The sequence below is a fragment of the Sinohyriopsis cumingii genome, chromosome 14 (assembly GCF_028554795.1).
Source record: "Sinohyriopsis cumingii isolate HCF-2022 chromosome 14, ASM2855479v2, whole genome shotgun sequence".
Taxonomy (NCBI): domain Eukaryota; kingdom Metazoa; phylum Mollusca; class Bivalvia; order Unionida; family Unionidae; genus Sinohyriopsis; species Sinohyriopsis cumingii.
In genome coordinates this window covers 114,094,860-114,116,224 of record NC_142974.1, presented here as the reverse complement: position 1 = coordinate 114,116,224, position 21,365 = coordinate 114,094,860, and the positions used below count along the sequence as shown (strand labels likewise).

Below are 21,365 nucleotides of genomic sequence, written 5' to 3'. Positions count from 1 at the left end.
TGGCTCCCTATACTTTCTATACTTTTACTTTTACTATATGGTTGTTTGGCCCTCGGCTCAAATGTAATCGTAAAATATACACATACATTAGACAAAAACATAATAAACATATACAAGGTGACCTGGGAGCTAATAGTAGAGTGTGGGGAATCCAAGCTCGGTATTCCAATTTGACAGAGATTTAGCATGATCAGAATGAAAATTGTGAAGTGCACAATCGAAATAAAAGTGCTGGTGTGATTTCCCACAACACAACTGCAAAATATGTGTGTGTATATATATATATATATATATATATATATATATATATATATATATTTATATAAGTGTTTATTTAATAATTCGAGTGGCTCATTATTTTGTTTTATTTTACTATCTGATTAATACAAATTCCATTGTTGTTTCCCAATATGGTACAACCATAATCAAAGCCCCGATATGGTAAAACCATAATCAAACCACCAATATGTACTAAATGTAATGAAACACCCAATGGTGTAACCATAATTGAAACCTCACTATGTTACAAACATAATGAAATCCCCAATACTGTAAAACCATAATTGAGTCCCTCAATATATATATATATATATATATATATATATATATATATATATATATATATGTATATATGTATATATATATATATATATATCATTTCAGCAATTCAGGTCTTATTTAATATAGTTTCGTAAACAAATTGAAAACTTGTTTAAAGAGTGGCATGTCTGATTTATTTTGTCTTTACCTTTGACATTTAATAAGCATATTGTGGAAGTACCATTGAAATAAATGTGTTTTCTATTCTTATTTGTATTTGACAATATTCAGTTGCTATATATGTTGTGTTTATTATAAATGAAGTACAGGTGTCATCTTTTCTGAAGAAATCTGAATTTTACAAACAGAAACCTTAACGATATGTCAGGATGCACAATAAAAACCAAACATATGAAGTTCCATGACTATATGCTGCTTTTGTTGCTACTATAGAATAGTGTGTATTCTTTGTTATGGTAGAAAGCCATTTACTGAATTTTCCAAGTGAAATAAATTTAATAGGTCACAGGAGTGAAATATAATAGCTATTTGTGTTGCCACATCAGTATCACTGTAACAAACATTATGAGCTATATTCGGATGCTTGCATTGTATAGTGATAACTGTGACTGCCAAGCATGCAAACAGACCCAGCTGAAATCAAGCAAAAAGAGAATATTTGCTTAACAACTAAATAACGGATATATTTCATTGTGTTATGACTCTAGATCTTAAAATGTGTAACTGAAAGAAATTAAGCCATCAATTTAAGTAAATCAGCAAGTTATTTATTTATCTACAATGCACATTATACATTCAAGATAGTGTTGTGAAGTCTAAATATTTATAAATGTCCCATGTAAAATAATACAGAATATTCCAAAAGAATTCCAATAGTCTTGAATATCCCATGTAAGATAATGCAGAATGTTCGTAAAGAATTCGAATAGTCTTGAATGTCCTGATGTCCTATAATGATGCACATAATGTCGTTGAATGAGTTCACATTAATTCAAAAGTAGTGTACATATCCAGTCAATAAGAACTTACTAATTCCAAGGAATAATTTGAATAGTTCCTCTTGAATTTTATCTCAAAAGTACTGTAAATTCTATTAAATAAGGATTCCCACACACTGATTTAAAACAAAAGTAAATTATTTATCAAATACTTATTGATAGACATTTTCATTTTACCTATATTTCTTCTTTTATTATTTATTTTATACCTCACTAAAGCATAAAGATTACGTTCTGATAGCAGAACAAAATTTATAATCTGTAACTGAAATTAATAATTCATGTGCAAAACAGTAAAACTTTCTGTAGTATACATGATAGCAAAACTGTCTGTGGTATAAACACTAGTAAAACCTTCTGTAATGTACACAATAGTAAAACTTTCTGTAGTATACGTGATAGCAAACACAATACTAAAACTCTGTATTATACAAGATAGCAAAACTATATGTAGTATACACAATAGTAACACTTTCTGATAGTATACACAATACCAAAACTTTCTGTTGTATACACAATACTAAATCTTTATGTAGTATACGTGATAGCAAACGTTTTGTAATATACACAATACTAAAACTCTGTATTATACAAGATAGCAAAACTATATGTAGTATAAACAATATTAAAACTTCTTTATGCATACATCTTATCTTTATCTTTGTCATTATGTGTCTTCCATATATAACCTCCCATTTGTCATTATGTGTGTTCCTTATACAACCTCCCATTTATCATTATGTGTGTTCCTTATATAACCTCCCATTTGTCATTATGTGTGTTCCTTATATAACCTCCCATTTGTCATTATGTGTGTTCCTTATATAACCTCCCATTTGTCATTATGTGTGTTTCTTATATAACCCCAATTTGTCATTATGTGTGTTACTTATATAACCCCCTATTTGTCATTCTGTGTGTTCCTTATAAAAAAAAACATTTGTCATTCTGTGTAATCATTATATAACCCTCCATTTGACATTGTGTGTGTTCCTTATATAACACCCCTCATTTGTCATTGTGTCTGTTCCTTATATAATCCACATTTGTCATTCTGTGTGTTCCTTATGTAAAACACGCCCATTTGTCATTCTGTGTGTTCCTTATATAATCCCCATTTGTCATTATGTGTGTTCCTTATATAACCCTCCATTTGTCATTCTGTGTGTTCCTTATATAACACCCCTCATTTGTCATTATGTGTGTTATTTATATAACACCCTTCATTTATCATTCTGTGTGTTCCTTATATAATCCCCATTTGTCATTTTGTGTGTTCCTTATATAAAGCACCCATTTGCCATTCTGTTTGTTCCTTCTATAACCCACCATTAGTCATTTTGTGTGTTCCTTATATAACCCTCCATTTGTCATTCTGTGTTTTCCTTATATAATCCCCATTTGTCATTCTGTGTGTTCCTTATATAATCCCCATTTGTCATTCTGTGTGCTCCTTATACAAAACACCCACAGCTGTCATTATGTGTGTTCATTATACAGAACCCCAACATTTGCCATTCAGTGTGTTTCATATATAAAGCACTCATATTTGACATTATGCGTGTCCCAAATGCCATACAAGATGTCATGAGTTTGAAATCACAACAGCAACCAAAATTTGTCTTTATACAATTTTAGTAAAGTGTCCATACAAAAACTTTATTTAAACTCTTTTACCCCAGTTTTTACAATTTATATTTGTAATTTATTGTGCAATGAAACTAGAAATGTAATAGAATGTGAAGATTTCCAATGGAATAACATGGTCCAACTGTAAATATACCTCTTGCTATTTAAACATTTTTTAAACTTACAACCATTAACAAAATTATACAAAATATCAATTAAATACACACAACAAGCAAGAGTGAAAACCTCTGTATTTTCACCCACGAGGCCAAACAAATATGCTTGCTCCCTGTTGGTAAACCATCTCTCTCTCTCTCTCTCTCTCTCTCTCAATGCCAACCCTGTTCATCTAAACCCACGGTGGCGATATTAATTGTAAATATCTTCAAATATCTAAGTCATAATGTTACAAGTGTATATTGTTTGGCAATGAAACAGTATGCATTGTATTTCACTCCAGTAAACTGTCAAGAATACTTGACTCAGAAATTCACCAATTCAAAGCCTTGAATAAACTAACGTGTATATACATGTTTGCTAGGAAAATTAAATGTGCTATTTTGCATAGACGTTGGAAGGAAAGTTGTGTTAAGGCTGACATTTTCTGTGCGATACACAACACATGGCAGAACATAAAACGGTAAACTGCTTGCATTATGATGAGGGATACAGAGGGAAATTATCAATCCATATATATATATATATATATATATATATATATATATATATATATATGGAGATACAGAGAGAGATACACATATATATTATTAGCCAATGTTTTTCATTATAAATGAAAATTTGCTTGCCCCTAGTGAACGGATACAGTTCATCTCCTAGGTGGAAGACCACGAGCATTTGCCACATGCAAAAATGTTTTTACTCACTCAGTGAAACATATCCATTATTAATTCATTTCTAGAAAATATCCTTTCTGTACATTATTATTCGATTACTGTACACCAATGCCATAATATATATTAATATCAATAAAGGAACAATAACAGCAAGAGGAAACTGAACAAAAACTAATTTAAATAATTCATATAATGTATATAGTTCAACTTTTACACTCTCTATTGTTTGTGCACAACGCATGCTGTTTGGAAAATTATATACGTGTGTTTAACCTATAACTGTACTATTATTGTCATTTGTACTTGGAAAGGCAAAAGTAATTTAAATACTAAGTAAATAATATGGATAGTGCGTGTTAGTCAAGCAAACGTAACCGTAAAGAAGTAGCAAAATGTATTATAATTGTTCTACGATTATTTTAATGGGTTTGGTGAAAACTAAAAAAAGGCTAGGTTTCATTCAAACTAGTAATTACAGACAGTGGATTAATTGGACATTTATATTCCCAGCTGGTTAATCCGACATGTATATCCCCAGTGGGTGAATCGGACATGCTTAGCCACAGTGGGTTAATCGGATATGTATATCCCAAATGGGTTAATCTGACATGCATAACCACAGTGGGTTAATCGGACATGTATATCCCAAGTGGGTTAAGCAGATATGTATAGGCACAGTGGGTTAATCCGACATGTATAGCCACATGGGGGGGAAGAAATTTTTTGCTTGAACAAGAACTAGGAGAGGCTCGTGTATAGCCACAGTGCGTTATTCGGACATGTATATATAGGTGGGTTAATAATATATATATATATATATATATATATATATATATAGCTACTGGCAAGCTTTCTCACATACCACATTAGCCGAATCCGAGATTCGAACCCACGCAGACAGAGGTGAGATGGCAATGATCCGTAACGGAGAGCGCTTTAGACCACTCGGCCATTCTTGGCCCCTGAATACGTTCTACACAATAGATTAATTTTACAGCGGAAAGAATATTTTTCCCTGTAAGAGCTCCCTGTTCCATCAGCACAGCTGAAAGGAATCCATATTTTATATTCTGAATAATATCTCTTCTTAGAGTAACTAATCAGGACTTATTTTGGAATCTACGTAAACCTAAAAGCTTACTAGGTAATTATTGTATTTACAAACATGTTTCTTGAAACTATTGCCTATCAATCTTAACAATCGATCTGGAGATTTTTATTCGTTTCATAACGTTTTTAAGAAATTCGAAATATCGTATTGGCGAATGGATTGTTGGAATTATACATTTGAAGAACATAGAGACAGCAGGAACAATGTCAAAAAAAAAACCTTAATAGTAATAAAGTAACATAAAATCCAGAAACGATGACACCATATTTCATGAAATGGACTGTATACAAATCAGGACTTAAGAAAAGAAAGAAAAAAACGTGAGCTCTTCAGTCCACTCGGCTGCCAGAGGCTCCTTTATGTATTAATGTAAAACGCAATTAGAACATCGCTCCGCCATTTCTGCCAGGTCGTTAATCATGACACTTGTAATAAAGAACAAAATATTATATTCAGATGGGAGTTTGACTTTATTTAACGCACGTAACAAACAAAGAATTTTGCTTTATTTCGTATATACTGAACAGAATAATACAGATATAAAACGAATTTTACATAAGTGAACAGGAATTATGTGTGGAAACAAAATTGATTTCATAAACGTGAAAATGTCATTTACATATGTGAAGTTCGTTTCACGTATTTAAAATAATTTAATCTTTTTACATCTTAGTGGCGGAGCCCCGATGAGCCGAGTAGTCTAAAGCGTTCGCTGTTACGGATCACTGTCATCTCACATCTGTCTATGTGGGTTCGAGTCTCGGACTCGGCTAATGTGCATAAGTGAGATAGATTGCCATTAGCTTCCAGTGTGTCGTTGGTTCTTCCCAGGTTGGGGGAGGGGGTGAGCTGTGGGGGTTAGTGAGCTGTTTAGTCTGAGAGAGAGAGAGAGAGAGAGAGATTTGGATTTGTATCGTAGGTTCAACATTTTTTCAGTTATATCGCTACGATATCAGCAGTGTGGCAGTTTATAGTGATACATGTAGCTTGATATCCCACCCAGTCACATTATCCTGACAAAAGGCCGACCAGTCCCAACACTAACCTATTAATGCTGAGCGTTTACCGAGGTAACTAGTTAGCTGGTGCCATTTTTATCAGTCTTTGCTATGACTCGGCCGGTGTTCGAACCCAAGACATCCAACATCCCTGATGGACGCTCTAACCACAGCGTCAGCAGAGCGGTTGAGAGAGAGAGAGAGAGAGAGACAGAGAAAAGAGAGAGAGAGTGGGTGTGTGTTATGTGTCTGTATGCATATGCATTGATATATGTTAGAATTGATAGAAGTGAAATGTTCCATTTTTATTTTATTCAGATCCTTGTATTCTTCTTGGTTTAATTTAAGTTTTGCGATGACAGAGTGCAATAAGATTTAGAACAGTAAATTTAATTTTTGTCGCAATAGAACAAATGATGTAATATTTTTAAAGAGGATATTTCTGATTACATCACACACCCACACGCCCACATCACTGATGTTTTAATATTTGTTTTTATAAAAAGGCTGACTCTTTTGATAGAGGTAATTATTATAATTTTTCCAAGGGTAAATAACTTTGTGACCATATATTTAAAAAAAAAATCAGCAAATAAAAACAATTGTTTTATTTTTAAGTCTCAAAGACAAAACTGTCAGTCACCAAACAAGCCAACTCATTGTCAAGCCAAACTCAAAGTAAATGTAAACCACATTACAGATTTAGTTTCTGTGTGAATTTACAGTTGATAGACTTAATACTCATTAGCTCATGCCTTCTACCTAAAACAATTTGGGAGATGTCAAAACACGAAACTATCGAGTGAGACCATAACAAACTTACTAGCTCTACGTGTCAAATAAACATCGTAACTCTTTAATATAAGCATATTTGCTTCATGCAATATGCCACTTCATTTACTCGTATGCTGATGAAGTTTATTACGATAAGATCTGATGATTTTGTTTTACACTAACTAATGAAAAAATAATAAAATCTTTGTGTTTTGATTAACAGAAATTAAAAATGAGAAACATTCAAATACTTTAGTTTTCGAAGCAATCCAGCCGTATATACTGAATATATTTTCCAAGTTCAAAATAAATCTAATTTTTGATATAAAACATACGGATTTAAATGTATAAAATCATTGATCATTTACAAATTGCAATAGGGTTAGCACGTTTGTTGATTCTATATTTGTACAGCTGCTATAAAACATAAATGCTGATTTTAAAAATTGATAAAAAAGCAGCTTTATTCTTTATATTCCCTTACGCGGACAAATAATTTTTTGATTATTTCAAAATTTCATTATCACTTTCATAGAGCATAACCTATCGTATCTTCGAGTATCAAAGAATCATTAGGTGCAACACATTTTACACATGTTTATCATCGTGTTTCTCTATATATATATATATATATATATATATATATATATATATATATATATATATATACATATATATATCTGTTGTGCAAAATTTATATGTAAATTTTCGCCATCTTAATCTGATGAACTATCTTCCTTTGTTTCATTTGTGCCTGAATATGTTCTACACAATATACTAATGAGATGGCAATGATCCGTAACAGAGCAATTTAGACCACTCGGCCATTCGGGGCCCCCTGAATACGTTCTACACAATATATTAATTTTACAGCGGAAAGAATATTTTTCCATGTAAGAGCTCCCTGTTCCATCAGCACAGCTGAAAGGAATCCATATTTTATATTCTGAATAATATTTCTTCTTAGAGCAGCGAATCAGGATTAATTTTGGAATTTACGTAAACCTCAATAGGTAAGTATAGTATGTACAAACATGTTTCGCTGAAATTATGGCCTATCAATCTTAACAATGGATCTGGAGTTTTTTTTATTCGTTTCAGGAAATTTTTAATCAATTTGAAACACAGGATGGACGAATGGATGGTTGGAATGATATACATGAAGAACATAGAGATAACATGCACAAAAAATAAGAAGATTAGATGACTATGATGAATTAAACATATTACACAATAGTATGAACACATGCCTGCAGTTAAACTGTTCTTAAATATTATTGACTGTTATAACGTTTTCAAGAGCATTTCATTTTCACATATATTTCTGCACTGAATTGTCCACGTGTTCGCTCTGGTCACATACCCATGTCTTCTCCTTGAACCTGTAGCTGTGTACCCACGTCTTTGCTATGGACCTATACCCACAAATTTTTTCACGGACATATCCACAGATCTTCACCCTGGACCTATACCCACATTTATTTTCATGGACATATCCACAGATCTTCACCGTGGACCTATACCCACACCTTCACTCAAGACCTATCCAAATGTCCTCTTAAAAAAACAATACCCATCCAATTTTTCACAATCCTCCAAACACAGCTCTATTTTAGTGATTATGCGGTATACATATTCTCGTTAACTTTGAATTTTTTCTCCGTCAGCAATAACATCATATATATATATATATATATATATATATATATATATATATATATATATATGTTTAAACAACTTTTTATTCAAGTGAAACGCATACTATGTTTTAGATTCAATAGAAACTCTTAGCCTATCATGACACTAATTATAACTCTCCCTATCCAACAGTAAAGGTTATCATTATCTCTCTCTCTCTCTCTCTCTCTCTCTCTCTCTCTCTCTCTCTATATATATATATATATATATATATATATATATATATATATATATATATATATATAGTTACAGATAAAGAGAGAAGCCTTTATGATAGACACAACATTCCAACTTCTCGATATTATTATTATTATTATCAAAACATTATAATTATTTATATCTGTTCCCTTAAGACCAACCGTGCAAATATAAACACAGTACTTATGAGCTCTTTACTTATAATAACCTTTGTCAGAATATGTTACAAATACTACAATTTGGTATGCAGGTAAGGCTAACAAATACTACAATTTGGTATGCAGGTAAGGCTAACAAATACTACAATTTGGTATGCAGGTAAGGCTAACAAATACGACAATTTGGTATTTGGTATGCAGGTAAGGCTAACAAATATAATAATTTTGTATCTGGTATACATGTAAGATTGGTTCACACTCTCTTTTAAAAATAAACCAATGACAAGAAGTATTGTTCACAACCTGACAAAATATAAAAAGACACAAAGATAGAAAAATAAACAGATAGAAGGGGAGACCTATATAAACCTAATTGAAATAATATTTTGATAGTGTTAAAAAACTGTAAATAATGTGTGGGAAATAAAACTAATACAGTTTACTGTTGCAATAGGTTCTTTCAGAAGTATCATGATGCATGTTGTTATGATTATATGGTCATAAGCGAAGCAATATAAAGAAGCAAACCCAACAAAGTTTTAAAACTTTATACATAATTTATTTATCAGATTTATACAAATAAACTATAAAAGGAACTTACTGTATTATGAACTCAATGACCTGCCTTAAGTCTTTGTGTATCAAAATGGCATAGTCAATAACTCCTTTGAATAATCCAAAATAGTCTCACAATAATATTTTAGTCAACTGTGCACTTAGTAATTCAACTGAATACTAATTTCCACAATTTTCCTCTCAAATAATATTTAAACACAACATCAAACACATTTGAAGACTGATGTTACAACAAGAAAACAAGAAAAAAGACTGACTAAAATTGTCTGGATTCACTTACTAAAATTAAATCATAGCAATGTATAAATCTTACACAATCCTGTCATCAATGCAGCAATATCAAACTATGAATCTTAAACAATCCTGCCACTCTTAATATCGTAAAACGATACACATTCAACACATTTAGCTATACATAATCACTACAAGTTAGTAATGAAAAAAATACAGATATGCATAACAACATGCAGATTATTAATGAATGGATTATATCAACAAACATTAGAAATAGTTGTATTTACAGTCACCATGATATTTTAGGCACCATCACATTTATAATTGCTGTCAAATGTATAGTCACCATTGCTCTCAAATCTAGTTATACTCATCATCACCATTATTGTCACCAATATATTGTATGACCGTCACATTTATAGAAACTGCAACATTTATAACTCTTTCAAAATTATGGTCCCAGTCACATGTATAATCACAGTTATATTTACAGTCACCATCATAATAATAGTAACCATCACAATGATAGTCACTGTCACAAAAATAGCAATAATCACATTTATGGACACTGTCACAATTAAAGTCAGTAACATTCATAGTCACCATCACATTTATATTCACTGTCAGATAGTCAATGTCACAATCATAGTCAATGTCACTTTAACATCACCATCGCATGTATAATCACTGTCACATAGTCAATGTCACAATAACATCACAGTCACATGTATAGGCACGGTCACATTGCCACAACTACATTTATTGTCACTATCAGTCACCATCACAACTATAATCACTATCACTTTTATAGTCACATTGTAGTCACTGTCACATTTATGTCCTGTTACATTCAGTCACTGTCACATTGATACTCAACATCACATACAGTCACTGTCACAATTATAGTCAATGTTGCATTAAGTTAACTTCACATTTAGTCACTGCTACAATTAGTCACCATCACATTTATAGTCACTGTTACATTCATAGTCACCCTTACAGTCAGTATCACAATTAGAGTCATACAGTCACCATCACATTTATAGTCACTGTTATAATTATAGTCACTGTTACATTTATAGTCACTCTTACATAGTCAGTATCACAATTAGAGTCACAACTAATGTTATATTCACATCCATATTTATAGTCACTGTCACATTAATAATCACCATCACTTTTAGTAATAGTTATGCTTATTGTCACTGTTGTATTTAGTTGCCATTACAGTTGTAGTCAGCACTTGCAGATTTCAAGTCACTATCACAATTACAGTCACTGTTATTTCTGATTTAAAGTCACAATCACCATTACAGTCACCAATGTATCTTGCCCTTAACAATTTATGCACTGTTTAAACATTTCCTATATGTTTCGAACAAAATACTGAATTTGATACTTTGCAGAGGTGTATATGTCATATTGTTATATATTATATTATATTAAATTATATATTATATTATATTATATTATATTATAGCATATCTCAATATGTTATATAAAATTTATGGTTATGTGATCATAAGCCCATGGTGACTGGTAAAACAATATAACGTTGATGTCACTATGACAGAAGGAAATGGAGTAAACACAATGAACTCTGGGAGATTGTAGTTATTTGCCTTATTACATCTTCAATTGGTGCATACTCCTCTTTCAAAATATAGTACTTATTTAAAAGCTGACACGATTATTATTGTCAGTGGATGGAATGAAATGGGGCACTAATTTGAAAAAATCAAACATTTGTACTGAGTTAGTTGAATCGTATTGTCATAAATGTTAAGTGTGGCTGGGACACATGTTCTCATAAGTTAGAATAAGCCATTCTCCTCCAAAAAATACAATAATGTACATATAAAACAACACTAAAATATTATGATTTTATAAAATTACATGTAAAGATACATAATTCAGGAAAACTTTAATATTTATGGTGAGGTAAAATGACAAAGCTAATAATCATAGTAGAAACTCTACAATAGTACATACACCAAAATCAATACAGTAGCTAAAGAAATTTACAATATCATTAACTGAGTAGTAAGAACAAAGTATCTAAGTGAAATAATGTCAAAACACAGCTGAATCTGTAAGGGGCCATCCATTTAGTACGTATCCAATAATTTGGCAAAACTTGACATCCCCCCTACACAAGCATATTTTTTTACACCACCCCACATGCGTATAACTAATCCACGCAGAAAGTCCACGGACGCTGAATGTCTGGCTGCATACAAAAATTAAGCTGTGTAACTTTAAAACGTGTGTCTAGTGTCCTCTAAATTTTAAATGCTGACTGAACCCAGTCGAACAAGTTAATTATTAGACAGATTATTATTGAGGTTTCCCCTGTTTCTTATGCGCTCGTACATTATCAGTAGACCTTCCACCATACTTAAGCATATGCATTTGGTTGACACCCTCCCGCTCCATGACGCCTTAATAAATGGATGGCCCCTAATCGCCTGTGTAGATTTTATTCATGGAACCCGGTTAGTATGGGCAACTAACAAACAGCTTTTAACATATTATCTGTGTATCTGAGATGCACAACAACATTTGACTTTTGGTTAAGTGTATCAAGTTTTGGGATTTAAAATTACAATGATTACGGAAATATTTTTGAGAACTGTTTCACAACTGAGGAATAGTATTCACACTGACAGGCTTTACTGACAACAAGGAAGGAAATGTACCATTTTAATTATGAAATTCCAAATAATATGAAACTTATGTAAATATAAAATCCCACATGACAGCAAACCTACCTATTTAATTCTCGAATCGCAAATAATAGGAAAACCAATCTAATTTTGTCATCCCAAATGAGAGAATTAGGGATCTTCATCCAGACTTCTTTATCATATATATATATATATATATATATATATATATATATATATATATATATATGGAATAAATTGCACAGCAAAAGCATCTTTAAACTAGCTACATATATATATATATATATATATAGAATGACAAAGGCAACTGTACCCACTATGGGGTGGTGGAAATGTAAAAATGTACAAAATGAGTTTTAAATATGGAAACAGTTGCTTAGGAATCTGTAGTTTTCAGTTTAGTTATCCTAATCATAGACTCACTACTCTAAACAAATGTCATTTGATGAACGTTTAGGACCTCTAGTCATAGACTCTCACCGCTGGAAAAGGTTGTTGGGACAGTACCTATTTTGAAGACAGAAAGTGTAATGACGGTGATACAAATTCATCAGTGACGAATAGTATAACTTTATTATTTGCCAAATAACGATGTAATTTTCTAAACCTTTTAGTTACTTCAAGCCATTTAATGCAAAGTTGTCAAATTTATTTCCACAAAGAATAAAACAATTCTCCAAATTATTGCTAATTTGTTACTCTAATAATTGGTGAAATATTATAAACTGTACGATATTTGTTCAATTGCAAATTTTGAATACTTGTTGATAGTATTTCCTTTTCCATTTAGCTAGATACTGTAAACTCCAGGATAGCAATTGTATCCGTTACTTTCCCATTTTATCATATATTCTGTTTTATAAAAAATTATATTTGTTTTCATTTTTCAACTCTAAATCTATATGTTGTCCAGTGATGCCATGCATTTCATGATTGGTTTGTGAGGTCACTTTATAAAATTTTAGCAGCTGCATTTTCACGTGTGTGTGGTATTACAGTCATTAATCAAAGTTCTGTATTATTATTTTTTTGGTTGAACTAAGCTTGCACAAGTTGTTTTGCCTACGTGCTTTCAATCGTATTGTTTGGTAATCAGAGTAAGGTGTTTTGCCCTATCAACTTAGGAATCAAACCCAGTGTTACTACATAGGTATCCAGAATGCTAACCACAGGACTGCCTATTTGCTTCTAGCCACTGCCTCTGCGGTTTAATGTGATTTTAATTTATTTATATATTCTATAGATTTATCTGTCTAAAGTGTTTTCTATGATGTTTATAACGAATTGCATAAATCACAGTATTTAACCATATTAAGATTAATGTTGCACTGTAATATTTTCTTGTGCACATAAAAGGGGAAATATATGTGGTGAGATGGCTACAATGGCCCAGTTTGTATCAACTTATTTGCACCTCAAGCTATTTAATAAATTCAACTCTTAAAGGTATCAAACAAAACATCTTTGTAATATGTTACGTACCAACATCTCAATTATCACCACTTATATTGTTTATTATTCTTGCTATGTTATGAGTAAAATTATTATGTATATTACCCTGTCGATTCTGTGTATTCAGAATCTACATGCACTATTAAAAGAAAGGTATTGAATAAATACTGAAAGAGTTTGGTGGCGAAAATAATTTGCTGATTTTAAAACAACATGGAATAACTTCATTTTACTATAGCCTTGAAAAAATATTAATATCCCGAGTAATGTCATAAACAAGTTATAGAATAAGGAACCATATGGAGTGGGATCTCACAAAAAATAACTGGGAAATTATAGAAGTGCTGTATAACCATATGGAATGGGATCTCTTAAGGATAAATGACCAGAAAATGGTGGAAAATCCATCTGATATTAGTGCGGATAACTATATGAAATTGATTTTCTCCAGTAAAATCTCCATAAAGCAGTGGAAAATCCATTTGGTTGTGGAAATGTATAGACACCATGTAATTTGACTTTTTTATTTTGTCTTATTCCAAGTAGAATGACTAAATCATCTTGAAACAGATGACTGATGTCATAATTGCCAAGCTATTAGATCTGCAAAATATGAATAATTTGGGTTTCATGATAAAGAACAAAATGGGTTGGTTAAGATTCTTCTCACTCCATTTACCCAAGGCTAACCGTGCATGCCAAACAATTGTATTCTTTTGAGAAACAACTTAAGTATTACACAACAAGACAATATTGTAGGACATTTAAATATACACACTTTATGTAATTACTTAAATATTGTGTATTTGATATACTTTGCTGTAAATGTGAACTGAACATGAATAGCGCACACCACATAAAGTTAACCTTTACTGAATTAGTTTTAGTATTTATATACTGTAGGTGCTATAACACTTGGACAAATAATAAACATCAAAGTGATAGGGGTGAAAAGATTCATCAATAGATAAATGTAACAATTCCTGTACCAAATTGATACACATATCAAGTTCAGTTAATATTCAGCAGTCATACATTATTATTAGTCATTTGCCTCTTTACTGTTTAAACAGAACATTCATTTTGATTAGATGACACATGCTCCGGCACCCAATTTTATCGGGCAGCAAAGAAAAACCCATTGATCACACCCCCCTCACCTTCTACAAACTAATGTGGTGCTGTACTAATTAGCATATCCCAACTGAATGTTCAACATAAGAGATATTTCAAATGCGTTTACCTAATCTAATGAAGTAGTTTAATTATCACGCAGTAGAATGTGTTACACAGAATTAAGATTGGTGATATCTGTTTCAGTCCATTGTAAACAATACAAAACAATCAAGATGTAATTAGTTTATTCTCTGTTTAAGCTGTACATCGGATAATATGGGTCAGCTTGAAATGACCTACAAGGCTGAACTAACATAATTGAAAACTAACAAGTAGTCCATTTTAAAGTAGTTCTGCTACCTTGCCATTGATGAGGATGGCAAATAAACATGATGCTATGTATATTTATGTCTGACTACTCTTCATACTGGAAATATCGCCATTGTCTCTGCAAATAAAAATGGGCACAAACTACCACTAACAGACTTTCTAAATATGGAAATACTGCATAAAACAATACGAGTATCAATAGTGTATCCTACAGTAGGCTGTGTATCGTATCGTGAATCAAATTGTTGTGAAACACATGTGTATCATTTCACCTTTACTAAATGAACATGATTTCAAATTGTGAACACAATATAACATAGTAATTCCCACCATATAAAAAACATGTTGGTTGCTTTATATAATCTGCTTTACAGTCAGAAAAATAATTGCTGGTGTCGGCATCTGGAAATCCAGAGGGTCCAAATCTTTAGGTTAATGACACTAAATAAATTTGGAGGTGCTTTATGAGAGAAACATAATGGATTCTGGATTATATTAATACCAATTATAAATCTAAGCTAATGTTTGACATAATAATTTATCTATGAGAGCAAATGTGTACACCAGAGAATACTTACCCTATCATATTAACATTTAGATAGAAACTTACTACCTTCTGAACCCAGCCATCCTAAGAAGATGAAAAATGTCTTTGTCCACCTTTTTAATAAATACGAATGGCAATAACTCTTGCCCATAACCACCCTTACCATGCCAAGTGTTGCTAGTTTTTAAGCTGAATAATATATGAACATAGGTGCTTGCAAAGCAGGATGGTTGAAAGGGTTAAGTAATGTGATTGGATAAGCATTCTCATTAAAACATAATTTACTTAAAACAATTTGCTCTTTCCTAATATTTTAACCGACCACATTAACATTATGAGAATAAGTCACAGGAGGAGGGAATACTTAATATCTGACTTCTCTCTCAGGTATCTTTCTAGGGAAATGTGATTGGATTCACTAACTGAACAATAAACTGTTCTGATAAGCAACATAGAGTAGTCACATGATTGTGACCTCTATAGACCACTCCGGTGGCCTAGTGGTTAGAGCATCCGCCTCAGATGCGGGAGGTCGTGGGTTCGACCCCTGGCCGAGTCATACCAAAGACTTACAAAAATGGTACTAACAGCTGCCTCGCTTGGCGCTCAGCATTAAGAGGTTAGTGTTAGGACTGGTCAGCCCGGTGTCAGGATAATGTGACTGGGTGGGACATCATGCTACATGTCTGCGGCATGATGCCCCAGTGCTAGACATCACTGTAAACTGCCACATTGCAGACATCGTAGCGACATGACTGAAAAATTGTTAAAGCTACGTTAAAAATCAAAATCACATCACATCACACGTGACCACTATATCCAGTCAAACGAGATGAGTATTGAAATCGTGTTACCTACACAATTTCAGCAGTGAATCCATCAAATCCAATTGGCTGTGGTGAGTCTTAATCGGGTTTGGTGGTTATCTGGGTCATCGTTACAGCACCAACCAGATCTGTGATAAAAGTTCGAGAAGGAAGAATCTAATATGTCTCAGATCAAAATGATGCGTTGTAACACAAGCCTTGTCGAGATGGCGCTAATCTCGAGAGGCAACTGATTATTTGAGGCCTCAGATTATGCTGAATGTATAACTCACCTCGGCCACTTTCATATGGTTTGAGATATAAAATTATGATTTCCAGTTTTCACCGAAAGAAAGAGCTGTTGAACAAGAAAAATGGTTTGTGTGATAGTAACTTCAATGAAGTGCTGGCTACAATTGTTTGGACTCCTTGAACTAAAATATGCTAGATGCAGGACAAATTTAATTTAGGAGAAAGGGTGACTGACTTTTGTCAAAATAGCTAACAAAACTAATATGTCTTTATTGCAATGGATATCATATATGCCATGATGTCTGATTGTGTCAGACATCATTGAGTCATAGCCTTTGATAGAAATTGGAGCCAGCATTTCCTCCTCAAAGAGACAAAGAAAAGGCCAGCCAGTTCAGGTATTGAGGCATTCATGGTGATGAAAATATTGACTTCGCACCATTAACTGAATGCACGCCATTTTCCCTTAAAGCCTGAAAAGTTGAGGGTTTTCTTACTCGCTATCTTCTCTATACAAGAGGGTTTAATCATTTGTTCCACAAGGTTGTCAAAGCAAAGAAAAAACTTTCACAAAGAATACTAAGACAATATGGGCATAGATGGAACACCTGAATCCTGGCTGCTTGACAAGATTGGGCCTGGCCGAAATCTTCATGGAAAGGATAGCTCTATCGCTAGATTGAGTAGATCTGTGGCCCAGAAATTGTCTTTTCTGCGAGTGGCTTTCACAATAATTTTGAAGTTCTAAAGCCATAACTGTAGGATTTTTTTTTAAAGTAAGACTACGGGAAGGTAGACAAAGGACTAAACCCCTTCCTAACTGATTGACAGTACGTCCACAGCCCAAGAATCTGGATCTGGAACTTAAGAGATAAAGGCGGGCTGCTTGTGTTTCCAACTGCTGGCAAAAGAACTATTCTCAGAAGCCCCCAAATTATGCAAATTGGAAAAAACGTCTGTAGAGTTCTTCACACCAGCATAGAAACAGCTAAATCAGAACACACAGGTCACATGATTTGATGCCTCTGTGTGAGGAGGTAGGTCTCCACATATAAAAGTTGTCTGACATAATAAGAACCATATTCCATGAGAAACTTTCATTCTAAAATTGAAAAGGCATTGATTACAGCCTTCTTATATAATGGTTGGGGCTTCTCCGTAGGGATCCCAGACGGCAGTCAACCCCGGTTGAGTCACTGATACAGGAATGATTATAGGTCGGACGTGAAATTTACTTGTTGATCAAAGGGACTGGATAATGTGTGTGACAGAGCTAGCATTGTCATCCGTAAGGGACACATAAAAGACCTAGTGAAGACCGCTGGCATATTGAATAATCTGATGAGTTGAAAAAACTACCAAGATGAAATCCAAGACTTCTTGGAATTGGGTTCAACTGGTTCTATAATCAGTATACACAACTGTGTGAAAGCCATATCGAATTGAGTATGCTGAGAAATTCCATAACCAGGTTGACAAAACTCTGGGATTGATAAATGTTGGATTGTCTAAGCACACAAGAATGTCTCAGCGATAGGAAGTTAAAGGAGGTCATTCCTGTCTTGGAGATGAAGCGTACTTATCATAATTTTTTTAGATGTCGTCCAGATATTCAATGCATGACATCTGCCAGAACAAGGTGACGATGCAATCCAAGATCCTGATAAAAGTCCAAGAGGATGGAACTGATAAACTATGTCACAGTAAACACATTGTCTACAGGCTTCACTGAAACAGTGATATGAAACAAAATACAACAAGAATGTATAAATTACTGACTCATCATGCTGATAAGACACTAAGTCAACCGTTACTGAATGGATCAGTGAAAAAGTTTATGCATAACCATGAATAAGAACACTGATGTGTTATGTTGTGAATGACATCAACAGAGTTGAATGTAGCATGGTTGCCATTTTGGGATAGTGAGTCTTACAAGACTAAGTACGTAATTGACAAATTCATCATAAATTCTAGAGAAAATATAAAATTAATGTATATCATAACTACAAACTACATAATAACTCCAAATTCGGCTGCTGATAATTTGTTAGAAAAAATCCTGGAATATTAGAAAGGTATTTCCATGTGTGTCTCAACACGAGAAAGTAGCTTAAAACTAACTAGACCAGGCAGTGCCAAAGGGATGTAATGGGCAAGAGTTATTTCCCTTTGTCTATATGAAATATATTTCAAAAGACTAGTTTTTTTACTTTTAGTACAAGTGGATTCAGGCATTAGAAGGCTTATATCCAAATGGTAATGTCATCATGGAGCATTATTTGAAGGAGAGAAGCCATAAGATAATGATAATACATGTGATGACATGCAATCAACAAACGTATCAGGCATTTTAATACAGAAATACTTTTTTAAGGTCTTATTTATCAACTTTCAACTTTTGTTGGACAATTAGATTACTGGCATACAACTGAAAGACACTAACAATGCCTGAATTGTATGCACAGTACAGCAAATGCATCCCAACAATGTATATAACATATGGCTGTTGGTGTGCATCGCAGGTGTACAAATACCTTGTGTGATTGGATAAAGCCTGCTTTAAGGTCTATGTTACAAATCTGAGACCTTACTGATATAAGAATATATTCCAAGTCTGATGAAATCTAGACCAGAAATATACATCCACCAAATAGTAACAATGCTAACCAACTTGATGCAACTTATTGAAAAACAGCCACTACTTTTTCTTTCATTTCCTTTCAGCTAGATATTTCTCCACATAACATTTTGTGGATATTAACTGAGAATATCAACACAATGCTAATGGAGAAACATGAATAGTCATCAAGTCTATTCTACAATATATACATATTACAAATATAACTATTTATTATCAATTATGCTGGGTTATAAATATGGTATCTATTGGTATGTGATTATTTACAATAATGTGACCTAGTCATTTAATTATGGTGATAGTAGTGTATCTTGTATGGGATTATGCACAATACTATGACCTAATTATGGCTCCTCACAGTAGTTCTTTTGGTATGGAATCATGGATGATGATGGTTCCTAAATAAGGCCACATATCTGTGCTCATTGGCATTGGATTGTGTAAGACGCTGGGTCCTAATTATGGCCACATATGTCTGTGTCTCCTGGCATTGGATTATGTAAGACATTGGGTCCTAATTATGATCACAGTGACTTTTGCCATAGGAACATCTATTCTGAGGGCATATCTCCTGTTCCTGGTATTCAGTCTAGCATTCCTGAATTCAGTCTAGCATTCCTGGGATCCAGTCTAGCATTATCCAGTCTAGCGTTCCTGTGATTCAGTCTAGCATTCCTGGGATTCAGTCTAGCATTCCTCTTCAACAAAGTTAGCATGTGACAAACCTGAAAAAGCACACAGTTCTTGTCAAATTTAACACTTTAAGAAAAACACATAGACCGCTAGAACATGACAATAATGTTCCACATAAATTAAACTCTAGAACTGTGAAACCGTGTGTAATTAAACCAAACTCCGTACTCTACATATGAAAAATAAATTTTGTTTTTTGTCTAGTTTTCCATGCCACAGTTCAATAAAATATGTACACAGTCATTATAGACTGCAAATGTCTCCTTTGATAATAAAAGCTCTAATCATAGATACTTTCATTTTAGTCACAGAGGTTATTGTACCATTTGGCAAAATGTCCACTTTCATAGACATCTAAGTAATATAGTTGTCAAAAGTACCAATTAGCAAAAGCATCCACTTCCACAGATGTCAAGGTAATGTATATGTCACAGTATGTACTGTCTGACAAAAACATCCACTCCCATATACATCTAAGTGATGTGGATGTCATAGCACCATTTACCAAAAACATCTACTTCCATATACGTCTAAGTGATGTAGATGTCATAGTACCATTTGTCAAAAACATCCACTTCCACAGATGTCAAGATAATGTATATCTCATGGCACCATCTGGCAAAACATCGTCTTCCAGACATCAAAGGTAATTTAGAAGTCATACAGTAGTACCATCCACTGCCGCATATATCAACATAAAATATAAGTGATATTACATTTTAGCATAAAACGCTACTGCAACATACATCAACATAAAATATATATATGTTATAGCACCATTTGGCAAAGCATCCACTTACATACACATTAAAAGTAATGTAGATAAGACTGGAAAAACATATACGGCTATGAAGGAATCGTTGCTTGAGGTAAGAAAAGACGCTGATGTCCCGTAAAAATAAAGGACTTTACATTATTTACTGTATGAAAAGGGGATGTCATAGCACAATTTACCAAGAACATCCACTTCCATATACGTCTAAGTGATGTAGATGTCATAGCACAACTTACCAGAAACATCCACTTCCATATACGTCTAAGTGATGTAGATG

The 21,365-nt window shown here is 33.0% G+C and overlaps 1 protein-coding gene across 1 annotated transcript in view; it reads right to left on the bottom strand.

The window, feature by feature from the left end:
* Nucleotides 1-9,516: 9,516 nt before the first annotated feature.
* The window catches only part of LOC149784636 (uncharacterized), a 129,816-nt gene continuing 117,967 nt past the window's right edge, over nt 9,517-21,365 (bottom strand). Inside the window, exon 17 of the mRNA XM_089932694.1 lies at nt 9,517-20,345. The gene's annotated coding sequence lies outside the window, so the exon portion shown is untranslated. The remainder of the gene's footprint in view (nt 20,346-21,365) is intronic.